Below are 22,293 nucleotides of genomic sequence, written 5' to 3'. Positions count from 1 at the left end.
TTAATGAGCTGGCGTACACTGCCCTCTGTGGCAATGAGTTCCACAGGTTCACCACTCTCTGAGTGAAGAAATTCCCCCTCATCTCTGTCCTAAATGGTTTAGCCCTTATCCTTAAATTATGTCCTCTAGTTCTGTTCTCACCCGCCAAGGGAAACATTCCTTCTGCATCCAGTCTGTCTAGACCTGTCAGAATTTTATACACTTCTATGAGGTCCCCTCTCAATCTTCTAAACTCCAGTGTGTACATCCCTAAACTACATAGTCTCTCCTCATAGGTCATTCCCGCCATTCCTGGTATCAGCCTGGTGAATCGCCGCTGCACCCCCTCCATGGCAAGAACATCCTTCCTCAGATGAGGCGACCAAAACTGTACACAGTACTCGAGGTGTGGTCTCACCAGTGCCCTGTACAGCTGCAGCAAGGTATCCCTGTTCCTGTATTCTAACCCTTTTGCTATGAAGGCCAGCATACCGTTTGCCTTCTTGACCGCCTGTTGCACCTGCATGCTCGCCTTCAGTGACTGGTGTACAAGAACACCCAGGTCTCTCTGTACTTCCCCCTCTCCCAATCTATTGCCATTTAAATAATAATTTGCCCTCCCGTTCCTGCACCCAAGGTGGATAACTTCGCACTTGTCCACATTATAGTGCATCTGCCATTTATCCGCCCAATCGCCCAGTCTGTCCAAATCGCTCTGGAGCTTCCTGGTCTCTTCCTCTGAGCCCACCCCACCTCCTAGTTTAGTGTCGTCTGCAAATTTGGAAATGCTGCATCCGACTCCCTGATCCAGGTCATTAATGTAAATTGTGAACAGCTGGGGGCCCAGGACAGATCCCTGTGGTACCCCACTTGTTACTGCCTGCCATTCAGAAAATGAGCCGTTTATTCCAACTCTCTGTTTTCTATCTGACAGCCAGTTCCCTATCCACGCCAAAACTTTCCCCTTTATCCCATGAGCCTCAATTTTCCATGCTAATCTTTTATGTGGGACCTTATCGAAGGCCTTTTGGAAGTCCAGGTACACCACATCTACTGGCTCTCCCCCATCTATTCTACCAGTTACTCCCTCAAAAAATTCCAATAGATTAGTCAAGCACGATTTACCCTTTGTAAATCCATGTTGACTCTGTCCTATCCTGTCCCCATTTGCTAAGTGCTCCGCTATTTCATCCTTAATGATGGACTCCAGCATTTTGCCCACAACTGATGTAAGGCTTACAGGTCTGTAATTACCTGCTTTTTCCCTACCCCCCTTTTTGAATAGTGGGGTAACGTTAGCTACCCTCCAATCCATCGGCACTGTTCCCGAGTCTAATGAATTCTGAAAAATCATCCTTAGTGCATCCGCTATCTCTAGGGCCACCTCCTTCAGTACCCTAGGATGCATGTTATCAGGCCCTGGGGATTTGTCCACCTTCAATCCCTTTAGCTTCCTTAACACCATATCCTTAGAGATATTGATTTGCGTCAGTTCCTCCTTTGCCAATGTCCCTATTTTTCCCGATATCCCAGGGAGGTTTTTTGTGTCTTCCTTCGTAAAGACTGACCCAAAGTATGCATTTAGTTGATCTGCCATTTCCTTATTTCCCATTATATATTCCCCCGTATCTGACTGCAATGGACCAACTTTGGTTTTCACCAGTCTTTTCCTTTTGATATATTTATAAAAGCTTTTGGAGTTAGTTTTTATATTTTCCGCCAGCTTGTTTTCGTAAGCTATTTTGCCCCTCTTGATCATGCCCTTTGCCCTCCTTTGCTCTATCTTAAACTGTTCCCAATCTTCCGCTCTGGCGCTTTTTTTGGCTATTTTATACGCCCTATCTTTGGATTTTATGCTGTCTCTAATTTCCCCTGTTATCCACGGTTGAGTCACCTTTTTAGATTTCCTTTTATGCCAGATTGGTATAAACAATTTTTGCAATTTTGTCATTCTATCTTTAAATGTTTGCCATTGTTTATCTACCTCCAGTCCTCTCAGGAACGTTGTCCAATCAGACCTACTCAGTTCCCGTCTCATGGCATCATAATTCCCCTTGTTTAAATTCAGGACCTTAGTCTCTGAGTCGATTTCTTCGCTCTCCATTTCGAGTGAGAAATCGATCATGTTATGATCGCTCTGACCCAAGGGTCCCCGTACAACAAGATTACTGATTAGTCCCTTCTCATTGCACAGTACCCAGTCCAATATAACCTGTTCCCGAGTTGGTTCCTCGACATATTGATCCAGATAACCATCCCTTAAACACTCAAGGAATTCCTCCTCCTCATTATTTTTACTGATTAGGCTAGTCCAATCTATATGTAAGTTAAAGTCACCTATGATGACAGCTGTGCTCTTATTGCACGCTTCTCTAATTTCCCTCGTGATGCCCTCCCTAACCTCTATTTTACTATTTGGAGGCCTATATACCACTCCTATTAATGTTTTTCGCCCCTCGCTATTTCTTAGCTCCACCCATATAGATTCTGTATTAACTGAGTTAATATCCTTCCTTTCAATTGCATTTATCCCCTCTTTTACTAGCAATGCTACCCCTCCTCCCTTTCTTTTTTGTCGATCCTTCGTTATCCTGGGTGTCCTGGTCAATATTTATCCCTCAATCAACCTAACAAAAAAAATTTGATTATCTGGTCATTATCACATTGCTGTTTGTGGGACCTTGCTGTGCACAAATTGACTGCTGCGTTTCCCACATTACAACAGTGACTACACTGCAAAAGTACTTAATTGGCTGTAAAGCGCTTTGAGATGTCCGGTGGTCGTAAAGGCGCTATAGAAATGTAAGTCTTTCTTTCTTTATGGAAGAGTTGCTCTTCATTTCCCTGCTCATTGTACCCCTGGATGCCAGTCTAAAAATAGCTTTACACACTCTCCTAGAGTTAGGCTTAGCTCCAATTTTAACCTAACCCACTCGGGGGGAATGGGGCGTGAGTCGAGTTGGATGCCTGTTGTAGGCCTCGCCCAATTTGACTCTCCATTGACTTAAATGGAGCATAAAATTGGGTGAGGTGTAAAACGGGTGTCCGACCCGAACTCCGCCCCGTTCCCTCTGTGCGGGTTAGGTTAAAATCGGGCAGGAAGTGGGACGAAAAAGGAGAAAATGGAGTTTTAAAGAAAATTCGCCCGTTTGACATTTGTGGCCTTTCTTTGTTGCTTCCAATGGACGTGAGTTGCATCGGTTACAGTTTTACTGTAACAACTAATATGAAAGAGGGTGACGAGAACAGAAGTGTTGTTCTGCTGATCCAGGTATCGCTGAGGTGTCAATGCAAATCTTCTCTTTCTTTAGGCAGTTTTAATATTGGTGTTAGTAATGCAGGCCTCCCATGTGGCAAACCAAATAAACTTGTTGAATTTGATACAGCCGGCCGCGGGAAAACTGTTCTTTGTACTGGGTCTTTGAGATGACCTTGGCACATCTGGCAAGTTCACTTTGAGGTCGTTGCTGGCTGCACGAGATACGCCTGTTGGGAACCAGCAGTGCCAACAGCTCATTGATACCAATAAAAAAGTAGCTTTAGTGGGAGCCCAGCACTTTTATATTGCACCAGCTGTAACATTCACTATGGTTTCATAAACCTCTTAAGTGCTCAGTGGTCACTGGTAAAGGGACTTACATTTATATAGAGACTTTCATTACCTCAGGGCATCCCAAAGCACTTTACAGCAAAATGAGTACTTTTGGAGTGTAGTCACTGTTTTAATGCAGGCCAACACTGCAACCAATTAGCACACAGCAAGCTCCCACAAACATCACAGAGAGACATGACCAGATAATCTGTTTTAGTGGTGTTGGTTGAGGGATATGTGTTCACCAGGACACCAGGAGAAACTCCCTACTCTTCTTCGAATAGTGCCCTGGGGTCTTTTACATCTACCTGAGAGGGCAGACAGGGCCTCAATTTAAGGCCTCATCTGAAAGACTTCATCTCCAACAGTGCAGCACTCCCGCAGTACTGCACTGAAGTGTCAGCCTAGATTAGTCATTGGAGTGGGATTTGAACGCACAGCCTTCTGACTCAGAAGCGAGTGTGCTACCACTGAGCCAAGGCTGACCACTTCTCAAGTAGGGGTCTGCTGGAGATTCCAATGAAGCTGTATTAGCTCTATTGGTACCTGCAATGAAGACAGAGCATCCCTAATATTGCCACAATTGAGAACTGTAGACTCGAGAGTCACACCGAGCAGTTGCTGCACATCTTCAGAAATAAACTTCAGAGCCTGGATGTCGATACAATGGTCCTCAAAATTCCTTTTCAGACAAGTACCCATGAGTTCTGGGTTCCACGAATCTGCAGCCATGGGCAGCCTTTTCCTCAGCCTCTGCTGGGAAGGTGGCACACCCTCACCCACTTCCCACTCCTCCGATTCCCTTGTGCTCTGTGAATCATTCGGTGCAACATCCTCACTAACACTATCTAATTCCCCCTGGGTGCAAGTTTCTAAGCTGGTGAATGAAGAAGCAAATAACACAGGGGTTGAGTTGGAAAGAGTTGGGGCAGTGGTCTCAGGGCAGGAGGTCTCTACAGAAACTAATCGATGGGCTTGAGTCCGACTTCAGCTCCTTCATCCCTCTCTTAATCGTGATCCTCCTTGTCTTCCGCATCATCATATTTAACAAGGAAGTAGTTGGAGTAGATCTTGACTTTGTGCGATCTACCCTGCTGTGTCTCTGTTCTTCCTCCCCCTCCTCATCATCTTCCTCCTTCTGTGCTCTCTGTTGCTGTGGTGGATCTGCAGGAAAGGCGGGTAGAAGCTAAGAATGGGTTACCTGCTTGGGATTGAGGGGGTGAATGCTTGTAGCTGTGTTGTCCATCACAGAGATGCCAGGATGACAGTGCAACTGCTCAGTCACTAACCTGAACCGAGGATGACTTGCTTCCACATTAAAAATGAGTTCTCAGGTGACTGATGAGTCCAATGCGGGACCTACAATCTCTGTCACAGTGGGGCAGATGGTGGTTGAAGGGGCGGGTGGGTGGGGTGCTTGGGTTGACGTGCGCTCCTTGCGCTGCCTGCTCTTGCCTTCCGCTTGCTCCTGGTGAAGAGACTCGAGGTGTTCGGCACCTTCCCAGATGCTTCTCCTCCACTTTGTGCGGTCTTGGGCCAGGGATTCCCAGATGTCGATGGGGATGTTACACTTTTTCAAGGAGGCTTTGAGGGTGTCCTTGAAGCGTTTCCTCTGCCCACCTGGGGCTCTCTTGCCATGCCGGAGCTCCAAGTAGAGCGCTTGTTTTGGGAGTCTCGTATCGGGCATGCGGACAATGTGACCCGTCCATCGGAGCTGATCGAGCGTGGTCAAAGCTTCGATGCTGGGGATGTTGGCCTGAGCAAGAACACTGACGGTGGTGCGCCTATCCTGCCAATGGATTTGCAGGATCTTGCGGAGGCAGCGTTGGTGGTACCTCTCCAGTGCTTTGAGGTGCCTGCTGTACATGGTCCATGTCTCTGAGGCATACAGCAGGGCGGGTATCACTGCTGCTCTGTAGACCATGAGCTTAGTACTGGGTTTGAGGTCCTGGTCTTCAAACACTCTCTTCCTCAGGTGACCGAAGGCTACACTGGCACACTGAAGGCGGTGTTGGAATTCATCATCGACGCCTGCCCTTGTTGACAGTAGGCTCCCGAGGTATGGAAAGTGGTCCACGTTGTCCAAGGCCTTGTCATGGATTTTGATAATCGTGGGGCAGTACTGTGTGGCGGGGGCAGGTTGGTAGAGGACCTTTGTCTTACGGATGTTTAGTGTAAGGCCCATGCTCTCGTACGCTTCGGTGAAGGTGTTGACGATGGTTTGGAGTTCGACCTCCGAGTGAGCGCAGACGCAAGCATCATCTGCATACTGTAATTTGACGACAGAGGATGGGACGACCTTGGATCTGGTGGGAATATTACCTCCCTGTGGGCTCCATGGGTTTCTCCTCATAAGGTGTGTGGTGTTTAAAGGTGGGCTGCCCACTCTAGTGCCTGCCTCTCACAGGCATTGTGCGCCAATTTCTCCTGCAAGAAAACTGAGTAAAGGCATGGGAGAGCTGAAGGTAGAGATGTGGGGGTATCAGCTTGTTAAAGTGGAGGAAGAAGTTTTAGTTTTGTGCAGTTGGGGAAATGGGTAGCCATGATGGAAGATCTGATTTAACCCCGCCCCTTAACCAGAGAGCATTGTGCAGGATGAGTTGTAAAGCGTTCCCTTTCGAGGGTGAAGAGTGTGATGGTGCCCAGGGTGGCCAAGGTGAAAAGAGTCCTGGAGCTGAGATAGTTGGCACTCAGTGCCAGTGCCACATCCCTCTAGTTGTTTTTTTGGCAGGTTTGCTGAATCCGAACAATTTTTGTCTTGTGACCTCAATTTGCATAAGGAAGGCTTGCAGGTCAGAGTCTGTGGCATTCTCCAGCAAATAGGAATTTAAAATAAATTTGATTTGATACCGCTATTGTACAGTCCTTGAAAAATCAGATATGTTTCCTTCCCTCTTCTTCCCCTGAAAGCATTGGTTTGTGCTGATGTGCGATCACATTGACAATGGCCACCATTCAATATCTCACCCAAGTGGCCATTGCTCACGTGTCAGTGAGTGCCATCAAGTTATTCAACATGTTCAGCATCGCTGCCAAGCCCTATCGTGTCCTCATCTGATCTCCACACATACATTTTCCAGCCGGCTCACTGGCTGGTGAGCAGGGGCTGGAACACTGACTAATTTATTCCCCTCCTTGATACACCAGCACTTAGGTGAACTACAGCCAACATACTGCCACCCTAGCTGCGATCAACTAACTCAGCACAGAGCAGAAACCGAACCTGAGACATTTTGGTCTAAACCAGGTGGCGCTTTTATCTACGAAACCATCAAGAGACATCATAACACATTGTGCTAAGACTACAGTTCAAACAGGATAGGAACAATTTATCAGTCTCTGAAATATCCTGGAAATTGTCTGAAGCAAAATATAGAACTAGCTGAATGTTTATTAGAGTGGTATTTTTATAATCCTATTCTGTCGCCTACAGTGAGTCACATGTTGCAAAGAGGACCAATTTTCTGAATTGCAAACTCCCAGCATGATGACCTGCCCACCACAAGCACATATCAGGAAATTCTGGGCACCCTCCACGCAATTTTTCAACTATTAAATTAATTATCAATGTAAAAATGTAGGGACCACACCCATGATTTTCCATTGGGGTAAAAATTCGTCTAGGCCTAATTTCAGGCCCAGAATTGGGGCAGCAGAGAGAACGGGCATCCAAACCGGAGGCCCGAAGCCGGCCTGAAATTGGGCCTTGGGCATCAATTCAATAATTTGTGTGAGCTGCCGGCGTCTGTTTCACCCATCTCCAAAAAATAATTTGGGGCCGCTTGCCTCACCAACAGCGGCCCTCAGGCAGGTGCTAGAGGGGGCGGGGGTTGGGGGGGGCAGTGGAAACAATGAGAGGAGGACCGATCACAACCCGTAGAAGTTCTATGGAGCCAGGAGGAGCATTGCTGCTCCGCATGAATTTAAAACACAATGTTTACTCGCCTTATTGGTGACGGCCACTGGCTAGGGGGCATCCACGCCTGGAAAACCTGAGTAGAGCAGGCCATGCAGATCCTATAAAGATCTTAGTGAGCAGCTCTGCATTAGAAGAATGCACTTCACCAAAGAGGCGATAGCGGAGCTACTATATGAAGACTTGCAGCCAGGATCATCTGACCCAACAGCTCTGCTGGTGGCTGTGACAGGGACGACACTCAATGGCACTCAATTGACACACGACAAAGCAGTGGGATCTGTATAATATCACACGGGATGCAGTCCAGCTTTGCATTCATCGGGGTAAATTATTTTAGGAGATCTTGGGAATTCATCCAGCTTGGCATGACAGCAAGGCCGGCAGCATGATAGGACCATGGTGCTGCTGGGTTCCCCAAAGTGCAGGGTGCAATAGATGTCACCCATATACCATTGAAAGCTCCTATCATCAATACCCTCAATCTTTTTAACAGAAACCACTTGCTGAAGGTTAAGATTGTGTGTGACCAGATGCAAAGAATCCATGACGTGAAGGCCAAATTTTCTGGAAGTTGTCATGATGCATTCATCTTCATGGATTCTGCCCTACCTGAGCTCTTCAAGGAAGGTAGTCAAGTGAATGTATGGCTTGTAGGTGATCAGGAATACCTCTTGCTGCCATGGATAATGACCCCTCTAAGATTATTATCTGAATGGCAATAGATTGGGAGAAGGGGAAGTGAAACGAGACCTGGGTGTCCTTGTGCACCAGTCGCTGAAGGTAAGCATGCAGGTGCAGCAGGCAGTTAAGAAGGCAAATGGTATGTTGGCCTTTGTAGGAAGAGGGTTTGAGTACAGGAACAAGGATGTCTTGCTGCAGTTGTACAGGGCCTTGGTGAGACCACATCTTGAGTATTGTGTGCAGTTTTGGTCGCCTTATCTGAGGAAGGATGTTCTTGCCATGAAAGGAGTTCAGCGAAGATTCACCAGGCTGATACCTGGGGTGGCAGGAATGATGTATGAGGAGAGATTGGGTCGATTGGGCTTGTACTTGCTGGAGTTTAGAAGAATGAGAGGGGATCTCATTGAAACTTATAAAATTCTGACAGGACTGGACAGACAAGATGCAGGAAGGATGTTCCCAATGGTCGGGGAGTCCAGAACCAGGGGTCACAGTCTAAGGATAAAGGGTATGCCATTTAGGACAGAAATGAGGAGGAATTTCTTCACCCAGAGAGTGGTGAACCTGTGGAATTCTCTACCACAGAAGGCAGTAGAGGCCAATTCATTAAATATATTCAAGAAGGAGTTAGATATATTTCTTAAGGCTAAAGGGATCAAGGGATACGGGGAGAAGGCAGGGACCGGGTACTGAATTTGGACGATCAGCCATGATCACATTGAATGGCGGAGCAGGCTCGAGGGGCCGAATGGCCTACTCCTGCTCCTATCTTCTATGTTTCTATGTTTCTATAACTGCAAGAACAGCAGTTGAGGAGAACTACAGTGAGGTTCATGCTTCTACCAGAGTGATCATTGAGAGGACCATTGAATTTTTAAGGGGGTTTTGCTGCCTTGCTGGATCAGGAGGAGTTTTGCAATATGTTCTAGAGTTTGTGTCCCACATAGTTATAGCTTGCTGTGCCCTGCACAATTTTGCAATCAAAAACTTTTTTGGTCTTACATGAACAAACAATCTGGTTGAATGTCAGCTTGAAATACGTGTAGCCTTTCCTATATGACTATATAATAATCCTCATGAATAATAAAGAATGAAATTAGTGCAGATTTTCCTTTAATACAATGTACTCAAATAATACAAGACCATAAGCAAACCATCCTTCCCTCACAATACACTTCGCTGGGTGTTTAACCATCTTTCTCCTATTCTAGTACTTCTCCTAGGTGCAACCCAAGGGTCAGTATTTGAAGAGGTGGTTAGCTGCGCCTGTGGTGCAAAAGCCTCAAGGGACTGAGGTGATCCACCTCTCATGGCAGCTTATTTCTGGGAGGGAGCGGTTGCCGGCTGCATTTCTCAAGGTTGTACCTGGGCAGGATGGTGCCACCTCCTACATGCGACTTGCGTGGTGCTCTGAGAGGGACGGCCAGATGCCTGGCAATTGGTGCTGCCTCGAGAAATGGCAGCCTTGTGCAGGGTTGTCGCCAGCCGTTACTATTCCACTGGGCCCTGGGTCTGTGTGTCTACTGATTAGTGACCTGGCTGGTCCAATGGCAGCTATCAGATCATGAAAGCCCTGAGAGACTGCAGCCTGTATCCTGGTCCCCAGGGTCTGAAAGCTGGTATAATGGGAGTTGTTTAATCTGTCTCTTTCTGCCTCCTGGGCACAATCTGTGCTTCTGTTGAGGAGGAAGCACTAAATGGACCTGCGCTATTGCTGAGGCAGGGGCTATTGTGGATTCCAGTGAAGCTGCCACATGCACAATTGATGTCTTTAACAATTAAAAAGCTTCTGTAATGTTGCTACATATGATGGCTATAGACACTGTCTACAGCACCCGTGTGAATGTTGTAGATGATTTTAATTGATTATGCTGATTTTAATGCATCTTGCTAAATTTCGCCAATTTGTGCCATCGTGGGTGAAAGTTTAAAGGGCCGGAACTTGCTGAAAAAATAACGGCGTGTTAATGACACACGCCGTTATTAACGCGCAAAATCGGCCAGCAAGTTCAGGCGATTAACAGATACGCCGCGAGTTGCAAATCTCCAGAAGTTGCTGGTTGATTTACTTTGCTCCGTCGGTTTGCTTTGCACAATCGGCATCTCGCCTTTATCCTCCCCGTTTATTTTTAAGAACTTGTTGGTTTTGCACATGAATTGCCTGTTAAACTCACCACAGAAAGTTAAGTCTAGTAATTAATAGCGTAAGCACCCTTTTAACAACGTGATAATTGTTAATGACTGCCAACCAACCACTCTGGCCTAGAAAGTGAACAATTTAAACTGTGGAGTCTCATTCCTACAGGTAGTAAATTGTTTGAGATTTTAAGAATGTCAAATTTTAATTTTTTTCTTACTATTCTTTTTCGTCTCTTTTCTCTCTCTCTTAATCCAATCTTTCTCTCCCTTTCTTTATTTCTCTTTCTGTACTTGATTTGACTCTAATTATCCTCCTTCTCCGTCGTTTCTCTGTTTATTTCTCATTCCTTAAATTTCATTGGTTGAAGAGATACGCTGTTGGTCCCTCCATTAGCTAAGGTCCCAGATGTCCCGTTGCCCTCCCAACGCCATTATCAGCTCGCACTTCCAGCAAGTTAGGGCACAAAAGGGTGAGCTGAAGGGTGCAGGAAAAAGTCTAACAGCGTACACCGTGAGATGTTCTGCTCCAGCAAGATCTGGCCCGTTAGATCAGCACATCCAACAAAGGAAAGGCAGCCTCAGGATAGGTAAACCAAATAAGTTTATGAAAATTAAAAAGATCGCCAGCCATCTTGACCACGCTCATATGTGGATATTGTTATTTTCCATTGCAAATAAGCACCTGGAGTTCAATCTTGCCAGCAAACAAGCAGAATGCATTCACATTTGTGGTGGAGTTTTCCATTTATCCCTTTACTGAGTCCCTTTGGAGTCCCCTGGTACCTGTGAACAAAAAAATCAATAAACTTTCCATTATTATTTGAGCTTCAGTAACCTTTGAGTTGTAGGATCCCAGGTGAATATACTGTGCAAAACCTCAACATACACACTGGATTCATTTGTTGTTTAAATTTATCCTTTTCGTCCCCCTTTGCCAATGTAGAAAAACAAAGTGCTGCAGCTTCAGATGACCCCCAGCAGATCTGCGAAGGTGTTGGGGGAGGGGGCTCTTCAGAATAGGGTGAACAGGTACATGGAGATGAACCATCTGTGTAACAGAATAAAGATGTGGCAAGGGTAGGTCTGTTTAGGAGTCAATTCCCTAAACTAGTTGCCAGGCACAGTACTGAATTCCTATGAGAAATCTATTGAAAGTGACAAGGTAAGCTGATGTGTCTAAATACTGATCTTTATAACATGGACTACAGCTTAAATAATATATCCTGAAAGTATATCAGAATAATTGGATAGGGTCATTCCTCTTTCTATGCCGAAGTCTGGTCAACTCTATGATGATGTGCTGAGTGCTCACTATGGTTAAGTGGGAAATGATGCATCCAGTGTCACACTACATTATTTGGACAATATTCTGTTCACAATCTGGGCTGGGTTAGCTGATCTCATCTGGGGTTCTACTTGGGATGCTACAATTGGCCGTACCATGTTTGGGTTGGGGGAGAAAAAAAATCAGCTCCAGTTTCCCTTTCTGATTGCTGTACATTGATACCAGCTGGTAGGTGTGCATGTATTGACATCAGGCAAGGACAGGCTATGCTGTGATGTCCCCAGTGGTTGAAAAGCCTGCTGAGACTCACTGTCTGGGCTCACCTGTGAAGAAAGGCCGCTTGGGTGAGGTACTGAAGGACTTCCGACATCTGTGGAAATGTAACCCAAACATAGGTTTGTGGCTTTAGGAAATGAGGGGAAAACTTTTTAAAAAAAGAACATGTGCTTAATCCCAAATGTATTCCTATGGTTTGACCAAGGAGCCATTGGCAGCTAAACACACAAAATTAGGGAGTGCGAATAATTTTATAATTTGGGCAATTAAATGCATCATATAAGGAAGAAACAAAGTGCCTTTCATGACCTCAAGATGTCCTAAAGCGCTGCACAACCAATGAAGTAATTTTAGTGTAGTCACTGTTATAATGTAGAGAAATACTCTATCAGGGTTTAACATGCTGGTTTTTGTTTGCTCTGCAACTCTTCCAACATTTCAGTGGACCACGTGCATGATAGTTTGTAAATTATCTCTTTCTTATTCAAACTCCCTTAATTAGCATATGATTTCATGGCCTAAATGTTGATGCCAATGTCTGGAATAATGCCACCGGCAACAAGAGGTTACATCAGCTATTTGGCACTGAAATATGCCATATTATGAAAGCAATGTTAGTTTGTCAGGCATGCTGTCACTAATTGGTTGGACTTTATCCTCTGCCAGGTGATCATTTTAGCAAGAGCTTGATTGTGTTGAAAATTCCCTTTTACTTGGTTAGTGAGGGGAACCATATGTTAGCAATGGTCATTATGGAGAACAACTCAAGGAGGGTAATCCCCTTCATCCTACTCTTTTACAACAAGCATGAAGGTTGTGGTCCCATCACCCCATGTTCTTGTAAATGTGCTTTGCCCCACTGTTCTGACAACATTTGTGAGTAGGTGCATTGTCCTCCTATAATTTTGTGCCATAGATGGTTTTAAGGCTTTGTTACATTTCCAGTTTGATGCATTGCTAGCCCATCTTTATACTGTCCTTTACCTCCATTGTCCTGTAAGCTACAGAAAATCTTTATTTTCTGAATTAGCCTCCAGCAGGTATCTGGAAGAGCAGAGGCAAAGGACAAGATAGACAATTGTTCTTCATCAGTTTTAAAATATTTTTACTTTTAAAAAAATATCTCCCACTGTGTCTTGCAGATTGCTACCAATTTTATAGTCCTTTCAACTGCAGGTGACCCACGTGTTCACAGTCTGCCACACTCGCAGCATAACTTTAACTAAATTAAACTCGTCAACGAATATATGAATATCAAGCAGACATGAAGATCCATGCTCATACCTTGAATTACTCTAGCATAATGAATAGGTGTTTTGGAATTACTGCACTGAGTGATAACCTCCTGCTTTCAAATCAAATCAAATCAACTTTTATTGTCATTGTTAGTGCACAAGTGCAGTACAACGAAATGTAGGCTTGCGGCTCCCGAGAGTGTACATTTGGATTAAGACATTTAAACATTCAACATACATTTGGCTTGCAGTATATTAGCATAAATATGACCATAATAAAGTGCATTGGCAGATGTGCAAGCTTTAGTGTTTATTTGTGGAGTTCAGTAGGATGACAGCCCTGGGAAAGAAGCTGTTCCTAAATCTGGTCGTACGGGTGCGAATGCATCTGTAGCGTCTCCCAGATGGTAGGAGGGTGAACAGACTGTGGCTGGGGTGGGTAGGGTCTTTGATGATGGACCGTGACCTCCGTAGACAGCGTTTCTGGTATATGTGCTCTATGGTCGGTAGCCGGGTGCCGGTAATGCGTTGGGCAGTTTTGACTACCCGCTGCAGGGCTTTCCGGTCATAGGAGCTACAGCTGCCATACCATACCGTGATACAGTTTGTCAGGATGCTCTCTATAGTGCAGCGGTAAAAGTTAGAGAGGATCAGGGGTGACAGATTACATCCCTTCAGCCTCCTCAAGAAATGGTGATGCAGAGATAGCGCTGCACGCAAAGATCTTGTGATTCCAGGCTAGAAATCTGGGGCCTCTTGTGCATCCCCATTTACCTTCACCCACTATTGGTGGCCCAATGTTCAAAATCTCAAATCCCCAGCAATAGATTGAAAGGAGGCAATACAATAAACAGGGTATTTATTTTCAGCAACAAAACTCTTGAAGATACTTCTTGAATGGTTTTCACAGCTTGGTCTGGTTTTGCATCCAGTCCCATCCACAATGCTATGCCGGTGTGGCTGCTGACCAAATCATTTCCTAGATGGATGTTGAAAAACTCACCAGAATTTTGACAACCATCCCTAATGGAGAGATTTTGAGTTGGCAAAAAAGGTGGGGGTGGGGTGAAAAGATCACTTTATCCTCACTATACAGCATTCTTTTTTGTTTGTTTCTGTCTGAAAATTATCAGCTATAAAGAAAGACTGGACAGGCTGGGGTTGTCTTCCTTGGAGCAGAGAAGGCTGAGGGGGGACCTGATTGAGGTGTACAAAATTATGAGGGGCATAGATAGGATAGATAGAAAGGAACTTTTTCCCTTAGTAGAGGGGTCAATAACAAGGGGGCATAGATTCAAGGTAAGGGGCAGGAGGTTTAAGAGGGGATTTGAGGAAAAACTTTTTCACCCAGAGGGTGGTTGGAATCTGGAACTCACTGCCTGAAAGGGTGGTAGAGGCAAGAACCCTCACAACATTCAAGAAGCATTTGGATGAGCACTTGAAATGCCATAGCATACAAGGCTACGGACCAAATGCTGGAAAATGGGATTAGACAGGGCTTGATGGCCGGCACGGACGCGATGGGCCGAAGGGCCTCTTGCTGTGCTGTATAACTCTATGACTCTATAATTAAATCATAGGCATGCCGTCTGGAAAGATTTTAGCTAAAAAAACTTGTATTTATACATCAACAAATCACATTATCAAAATGTCTCAAAGCATTTTGCATGGTGAACTACTTGTGGAGTGCAGTGTCCGTTGTTGTGTAGTGAATAAGTTCCCTGTTCTTTACTGGGACGGGCACTAAGCATCGGTGCCAAACTTTTCTTTGCTGCAGGCCATAGGTGTGTGAAAAGCTTTGCAGCGAAACCCCTCGAGCTGGCTACACCTTTCCTCACATTCAAAAGCGTCTGCAAGATCTACCGCTTCAACCAGACGTTTAGCAACCTCCCCCGATTCCACTCAGTGTCAATTACCCCCACTCCCTCTCCCTTCATGAAGCACCTTGGGATGTTTTGCTCTATTAACTATACAAAAATAAGTCGTCGTTGCATCGTTTGTTATGTCTCTAATTAGCAGTAAGAACCTTGCAATTCTATTTGTCTAGCAATTCCCAACGAGGTGCTAATTCTTGTCTAGATATGACACCACATTGTCAAGCTTGAGAAGTAATCATGGCCCTTTTATAGAGAAAAAACATAAAATTTTAATCATTTATAATTTCTATGCAAGCATAGTATAATGTTTAAAGTACCATAAACCATTTATCTCCAGCCTGCCATTCTTTCAATTTTTTTTAGTAATTAAAGCAGATTAAGGAAAGGCAGCAGAACTTAATCAAGTGTGAAAATCATTGTTACACTATTTTTTTTTCAGTACCTACTTGTATAAATATTGGTATGATTACCACCAACCGATTCTGCCAACTGCTGCACTACAGCTAAATATGAAAGCAGTAGTGTTTTGTGGTCAGTGCAAGACATTCTGAGCATTGTGCTAAATGCACAGAAGCAATTCTTTTCGAGACGGCTAATTTATTTGTGCAAGTAACTCAATTGACTGACAAACTGACAGGAGTTTCTTTGATGTCTGTATTAGAATTAAAAAAAAATTTTTTTTGCCTTTGGTTGCTAAGGAAGTGGGGTTGTTGAGGAAGTGGTACTTTATCACAAGGACATCACCGAACCAAAATAACTGAAATTTACAAGCACCTTGTGATTAACATCCTCTCCTGCAATTTATGTTGCATCATTTTACAGCCTCAATGGCCGAAGATACACTGCAGTATTATGTTCAGATTCTGGCCTTAGCTTTGCCAGCCTGAAACCAAAGCTGTACTTTTTCCTGGTAGCTGCAACTGTGTTTAGAATTCTTTTACCCCACAATTAAACTAATTCAATCATATGCACTCTTTGGCTGGCTCAATGCATCTGTCCACTGTGATACGTGGCACTTAACCACACAGGCCAGAAAGGTCCAAGGTTCAATTCTTGTTCTGTGTTGAGTCAGTTGCCCGCAACTGACGCTGGCAAGGGGCGTTACAATTGTCCTCAGTGTATCTGGGCTCACTCCTGGTCATATCTACGGTCTCCTGCTATAAAGTGTGCGTCTGTAGATGATGGGTGGAGAGGGGTATTGGGTTCAGCGATCGGAGATTGAAACGGTCAGCTTAGGGGTTTTGGCCCGAAACATCAACTCAAATTTCTGTCCACGGCTGTTGCCTGATCTGCTGAGTTTTTCCAGCAATTTCTGTTATTTCGGATTTCCAGCATCTGCAGTATTTTGCTATCTCACAAAATTATTCAGTAGCTGGTATCTCTTGACCCATAAAAAGTACAAGGAGTCAGATTCAAGCCAGGTAGGAATTTCAATAGGCCCATGGGATGCTTTCAGCATCATGTCTTGGGTTCAAAGTTGACATTTAAATATCTGAAGGTGGAAAGATTTATCGAGAACTAGGCTTCTTTCCCCAACCTCCTTCCCAAAATGAGAATATAAGTGTTCATACTTCACACCTTACTGAATCAAGGGCTTTTAAGTGATTATGTTAGTACAGGCATAGCCTTGATTCAGGCAGTTCACACATTAACCTAGCTGTTGCCCCAAGTGTTAAAATGGTAACAGTTTAGCATCACATCTGTAAATTTGATATGGAGCAATAGTAACCATTGCAGCTGTCAGGTTAATGACTAACCTCTCGGAAGGGATCCTTGCTGCACTACAACTGTCAGGGAGCAAGGAAGAAAAATATAAATTTAACTAGTGCTTGGCTTCTACAAGTTTTCAGATTAAAAAAAGCCACTAGCACCTTACATCTGGTTACTTAATTCTAATGTTTTTAAAATACTGTTTTAAAGGGTAGTTAGCATATTCAGCTTTCTCTTGCTTTGTAGTTGATTAGCAATCTATTATGCTTTAAACACTGAATTCTGTAACACCAGTTACAGTACATTATTCTTCAGCCTCATATCCTAAATGGATTTATTATGGTACATGGCCCTCCTGAAAATATTTACTTCCAAGGGCAGCATCACAGTGTCAAGCTATCGAAAGGGCTTATTGCCACAGAATCCCCACCCCAGAAAAAACAGAATAAAAAAAAAGTCAGATACCAACCTCCTTCAATTGGATCTAGTGACCAGTCTGAAAGCCCACTGTCCATGTAAAAACACAAAGTCAGCTAGATTTCAAATGTTTATTTGCATATCAAAAACAAAAAAACAGTTACTGTGCATACCAAGAGACCTAACAAAATGGCACTCTACATAGTTGATTTAACTGAACACAGGTCCTTGATATCTTCGTTCCATTCACAGGCATTTGGTTATTAAGATTCCTGCAGTCTTTTTTTTTCCAGGCTCCTCTTGGCCATGCAAGCTCTTCATTGCCATCAGAAGTGCAAAGCCAGCCAGATGGTCAGTAGTTCTTTTTTTTAAAAAAAGGGGGCGGCACAGGGGGTGGGGGAGGAGGGAAGAAAGAAATTTGGGGGGGTGGGGGAGGGGGCGGTGTGAAGAAAAAGGAAGTGGAATGGGGCAGGAGCCAGCCAGTTCACTCAATCTGATCACACTGCATCCAAGTTTTTTTTCTTACAAAGATATAGCTAGAAGGCAATGCTTATGGAATGTACAGTGCAAATCAGAAAGCCAGTCTCATGGCGCTGCCGCCGACTCCTCTTTTGCCGCTTTTTTCTCCTCTTCAATTGCTAGGAAAACGAGAAAAAAAAAGTTATAATGCAGCTCGGTTCAAACAAGTGTCCAAATTCCAGTTTTAGAGGCACAGTGCCAGCTTTGCTTCTTCCACCCCTCCCCTTCCCCCGCCAAAAAAAAATGGCAATCTAGTCCTCGAAGCCCAGGAAACTTCCCCCACATTTTAAAATAAAGTGGTTCATCCCATTAGGGGGGGTTTGAGAACTTAGAAAGGGCTGTGCTACCACTTCATTCACAGGATTTAAAAAAGTTAAAAACGAGATACATGCAGTTTAAAAGAACATTACTTCAAGTGGAACTCCCCCACCCTCAAATGCACTCTCGTTACACGAATATACAACGCAGGAAAATAAAACGCACAGACCAACCCCACCAGCACCAGCTTGGCCACAGAGGGCGTAAGTATTTTAAACTATCACATCATATGTAATTATCAACGATAGTTCAACCACTTATTGGATCGACTATAGAATAGAATTTGTCATTTTTTCTTGCACTGCCTGGAGATCTGCTAAAACACCGATCTTTAGTATTCAATTGCTCCCGTTTCCATATTACACCCCACCACCAGGAGAGCCAAATCGACATTATCCAATTACACCTACTTGCTGCGTCGGGCAAGTGGATCTTCTCCTCGGTCTTTGTTTTATTGAGTTTGTCCTTTGCGAAGCCAGTGATCTCCTGTTTGAGTTCTCCCATTCCCGCCGGCTTGGTTTCCTGATCAGCCATCTTCAGCCCCGGCTATCTGCACCAGAACACAAGCGTTACTTCCAAGTCAAGCATCAAACCAGCCAGCCAACACACTCCGTCCCACGAGTTAGGCCAGTCAAGCAAGGTACAAAGTACAAGCGATGGTCGCTTCGGCAAACAAAAAAAAAAGGAACCAAGTCTTGACTCTTGTAGATTTACAGGGCGGTCCCCCACGCACCTACTGTTCGACAGAAACTCGGGCAAGTCCATGAAAAGCACTAATGCACATGGTAAAACCTGCACCCATTATTTCCCCCAATGCACACACATTCTTATGCTCTTCCTCGCCCCAGTAATACTCCACCCTTAACGCAAACAATATTCTCTCCACCAGAACTTCCAACCACCGCCCAGAACATTGCTGGCAAAACATTGTTAACTCCAGTTAAAATGAATAAAAAGCAAATGAGCCCTTTGCACAACAGAAAATGCAAACTAATCGCAGCTTACGTCTACAACCATGTAAATTGAAACAATGCGCGAACTACTCACAACCTCTTACCACTCGTCTTAACACTTTCCCAAAGAGATCTCTTAACTCAAGCGAAGCTCACTCTAGACTGAGGAGCGCTGCCTTGGGGCCGGCCCGTTATATTGGGGTGTATGCAAATCACAGGCACGTCACACGCCGACCCTGCACCCACCCTTTGTCCGACCAGTGCTCGCTGGCTTTATCATCCTCTCAATTGGAACCCGTGCATTGGGCGTGTTGCATTGGGCGAGTGGGAGGAGATTCTTGGATACCGTTCGCAGAGTGTCTGGTTCACCACACAGTATTCCAACTGCATGGTTCCGAAAATTTTAGCAACAGCGACATCAAGCGAGATTAGTCTGATATTGTCAGCACAGTGCAGGCTCCTTATGGATGCTGCAGAATCTCGTTCCGTTTTCACATTGCGTTATCATTTTGTTCCTACAGGTCCAACTCTTTCAATTGCACCATGAAGGAGACACTGGCTCGCCCCAGTGTCATCAACCCAAAATAGAAGAAATCTAAAAGGGCCCCCTTTTTTAAGAGGGGCGCAAACAATAAACACCCAAATCATGCCAAAGAAAACGGAAACTTCTCAACTTAAATAATAATATTGTTTCCACTGTCGACTATGCACTCCAGTCCCCGCGGTGCCTATCGGTCATGGAAAGCCTCAAGCGTACCACTGGACGCTGCCTGCTCCTTCTCCAGGGCCACCTGAGCACGGATATACATAGAAACATAGAAGATAGGAGCAGGAGTAGGCCATTCGGCCTCTCGAGCCTGCTTCGCCATTCAATGCGATCATGGCTGATCATCCAAATTCAGTACTCTGTCGCTGCCTTCTCCCCATATCCCTTGATCTCTTTAGCCTTAAGAAATATATCTAACTCAAAGCCGCGGAAGAGAGACGAGCAGCCAGAGCGACCACCCAGGCGGGCCATGCCTCGTCCAACCTTCCTAGAGGTCCAAAGCATTCTTTTAGTTACGTATTTATTGTTTTGATTATTATATGAAACTTCAAGGATAAGACATAGCATTTCATTCCAAAACGACGATAGGCCTTTCGTTAGGCCTAGCACTCTAAGCTTTAGTTAAACACTTCCCAAAAAACCTGGTAGGAACCTTTCAGTAGAGATTGCTTCAGTTACTTTGCGCAGGCATGTCCAATCTGTGCCTGTGCCCCCCAAACCAGGTTCCCCTCCCCTCTGTCCTGGATATCCAGCCCTTGAAGCCCAGTCAATTAGGCATTATTTGTGCTTGTATTTCTGAAGCATTGGTTTATCCTCTTTGTATTTTGTGGGCTTAGAGTTTGAAGAAGTTTGCTTTAAGCACTGTTGTCTCATCATTGGCTAAATCCTAAATTGAAACACTAAGATTTATAGTATCAGGAACTTGAGATATATGTAGATTCATAGGAACATGGAGTTTAACATTTAACTTGATATGTGGCCTCTGCGACTCTATGTGATGAACCTAAGTGGTCCACGAAGACAAAAAAAGGATTAGGCAACAGCATTCAGAGATTCAGAAGACTTTTTAAGTGTTATATACAGCAGTACTCTCAACAATGACAAATCTTAGGTATGAGATTTTCAGTTACAGAGTCAGCCGTATATACCCAGGAACCATCTCACACTAACAACATATATGTGGTTAAGAGTGCCAAGTTGGCTCCATCACATGGGTCACAAAAGTCTGTCAGTGCTTTAATCTGAGCTTATTATTGCTGAGGTATTTGCTCTGAGTCACAGAAATTCTTCCATTATATGGCGTTTGAGTTAAATTTTCTTCTTAATTTCTCATTTGATAGTTAAGTTGTGTCTTCAGTAGGGTTACCAACTTTCTCCAACTCCCAAACCAGGCAGGGGTTGGGCTGGATCATGGTTTGAGTTCAGATGTTTGCTCAGGCTGATTATGTAAATTAATTGAAAACCTAATAACTAATGCTGGTCCTGAGGCACGGGAGTCGGTGAAAACAATGGATGGCTGTACTAAAAAGTAGACATCAGGGTCCAATAATGTGCTTGCGAATGAATGAGATGACCTCACCTTGTAACATGAGGTCAGCTCATTGTCATATTTTGAAGGCGTTCCCAGTGCGCAACACATGATTTACGCTAGGAGTTTTAAAAAATTCGTTTATGGGATCAGGGCGTCGTTGGCAAGGCCAGCATTTATTGCCCATCCCTAGTTGCCCTTGAGAAGGTGGCGGTGAGCCGCCTTCTTGAACCGCTGCAGTCCATGTGGTGATGGTACTCCCACAGTGCTGTTAGGGAGGGAGTTCCAGGATTTTGACCCAGCGACGATGAAGGATCGGCGATATACTTCCAAGTCAGGATGGTGTGTGACTTGGAGGGGAACATGGAGGTGGTGGTGTTCCCATGCTCCTGCTGCCCTTGTCCTTCTAGGTGGAAGAGGTCGCGGGTTTGGGAGGTGCTGCCGAAGAAGCCTTGGCGAGTTGCTGCAGTGCATCTTGTAGATGGTACACACTGCAGCCACGGTGCGCCGGTGATGGAGGGAGTGAATGTTTAAGGTGGTGGATGGGTGCCAATCAAGCGGGCTGCTTTGTCCTGGATGGTGTCGAGCTTCTTGAGTGTTGTTGGAGCTGCACTCATCCAGGCAAGTGGAGAGTATTCCATCACACTCCTTACTTGTGCCTTGTAGATGGTGGAAAGGCTTTGGGGAGTCAGGAGGTGAGGCACTCGCCGCAGAATACCTAGCCTCTGACCTGCTCTTGTTGCCACAGTATTTATGTGGCTGGTCCAGTTAAGTTTCTGGTCAATGGTGACCCCCTAGGATGTTGATGGTGGGGGATTCCGCGATGGTAATACCGTTGAATGTCAAGGGGAGGTGGTTAGACTCTCGCTTGTTGGAGATAGTCATTGCCTGGCACTTCTGTGGCGTGAATGTTACCTGCTACTTATCAGCCCAAGCCCGAACGTCGTCCAGGTCTTATTGCATGCGGGCATGGACTGCTTCATTATCTGTGGAGTTGTGAATGGCGCTGAACACTGTGCAGTCATCAGCAAACATCCCCATTTCTGACCTTATGTTGGGGGGAAGGTCATTGATGAAGCAGCTGAAGATGGTTGGGCCTAGGACACTGCCCCGAGGAACTCCTGCAGCGATGTCCTGGGGCTGTGATGATTGACCTTCAACCACCACAACCATCTTCCTTTGTGCTAGGTATGACTCTAGCCAGTGGAGCGTTTTCCCCCTGATTCCCATTGACTTCAGTTTTACTAGGGCTCCTTGATGCCAGACTCGGTCAAATGCCTTGATGTCAAGGGCAGTCACTCTCACCTCACCTCTGGAA

General features: G+C 45.0%; 1 long non-coding RNA gene across 2 annotated transcripts; it reads right to left on the bottom strand.

The window, feature by feature from the left end:
- Positions 1 to 17,227: 17,227 nt before the first annotated feature.
- LOC147107343 (uncharacterized) lies at positions 17,228 to 19,140 on the bottom strand. 2 transcript variants are annotated; one of them, XR_015080769.1, is made up of 3 exons: positions 19,005 to 19,140; positions 18,358 to 18,497; positions 17,228 to 17,748 (listed from the first exon to the last, which is right to left on the bottom strand). It is a non-coding gene; the product is annotated as an uncharacterized LOC147107343 (long non-coding RNA). The 2 variants fall into 2 exon arrangements; XR_015080770.1 differs by having other exon boundaries at positions 18,995 to 19,131.
- Positions 19,141 to 22,293: the final 3,153 nt, after the last annotated feature.

The sequence above is a fragment of the Somniosus microcephalus genome, chromosome 14 (genome assembly GCF_052327205.1).
Source record: "Somniosus microcephalus isolate GS21.2 chromosome 14, FLI_Smic_1.0, whole genome shotgun sequence".
NCBI classification, from domain to species: Eukaryota; Metazoa; Chordata; class Chondrichthyes; order Squaliformes; family Somniosidae; genus Somniosus; species Somniosus microcephalus.
This window is presented reverse-complemented; position numbering and strand designations above follow the sequence as displayed.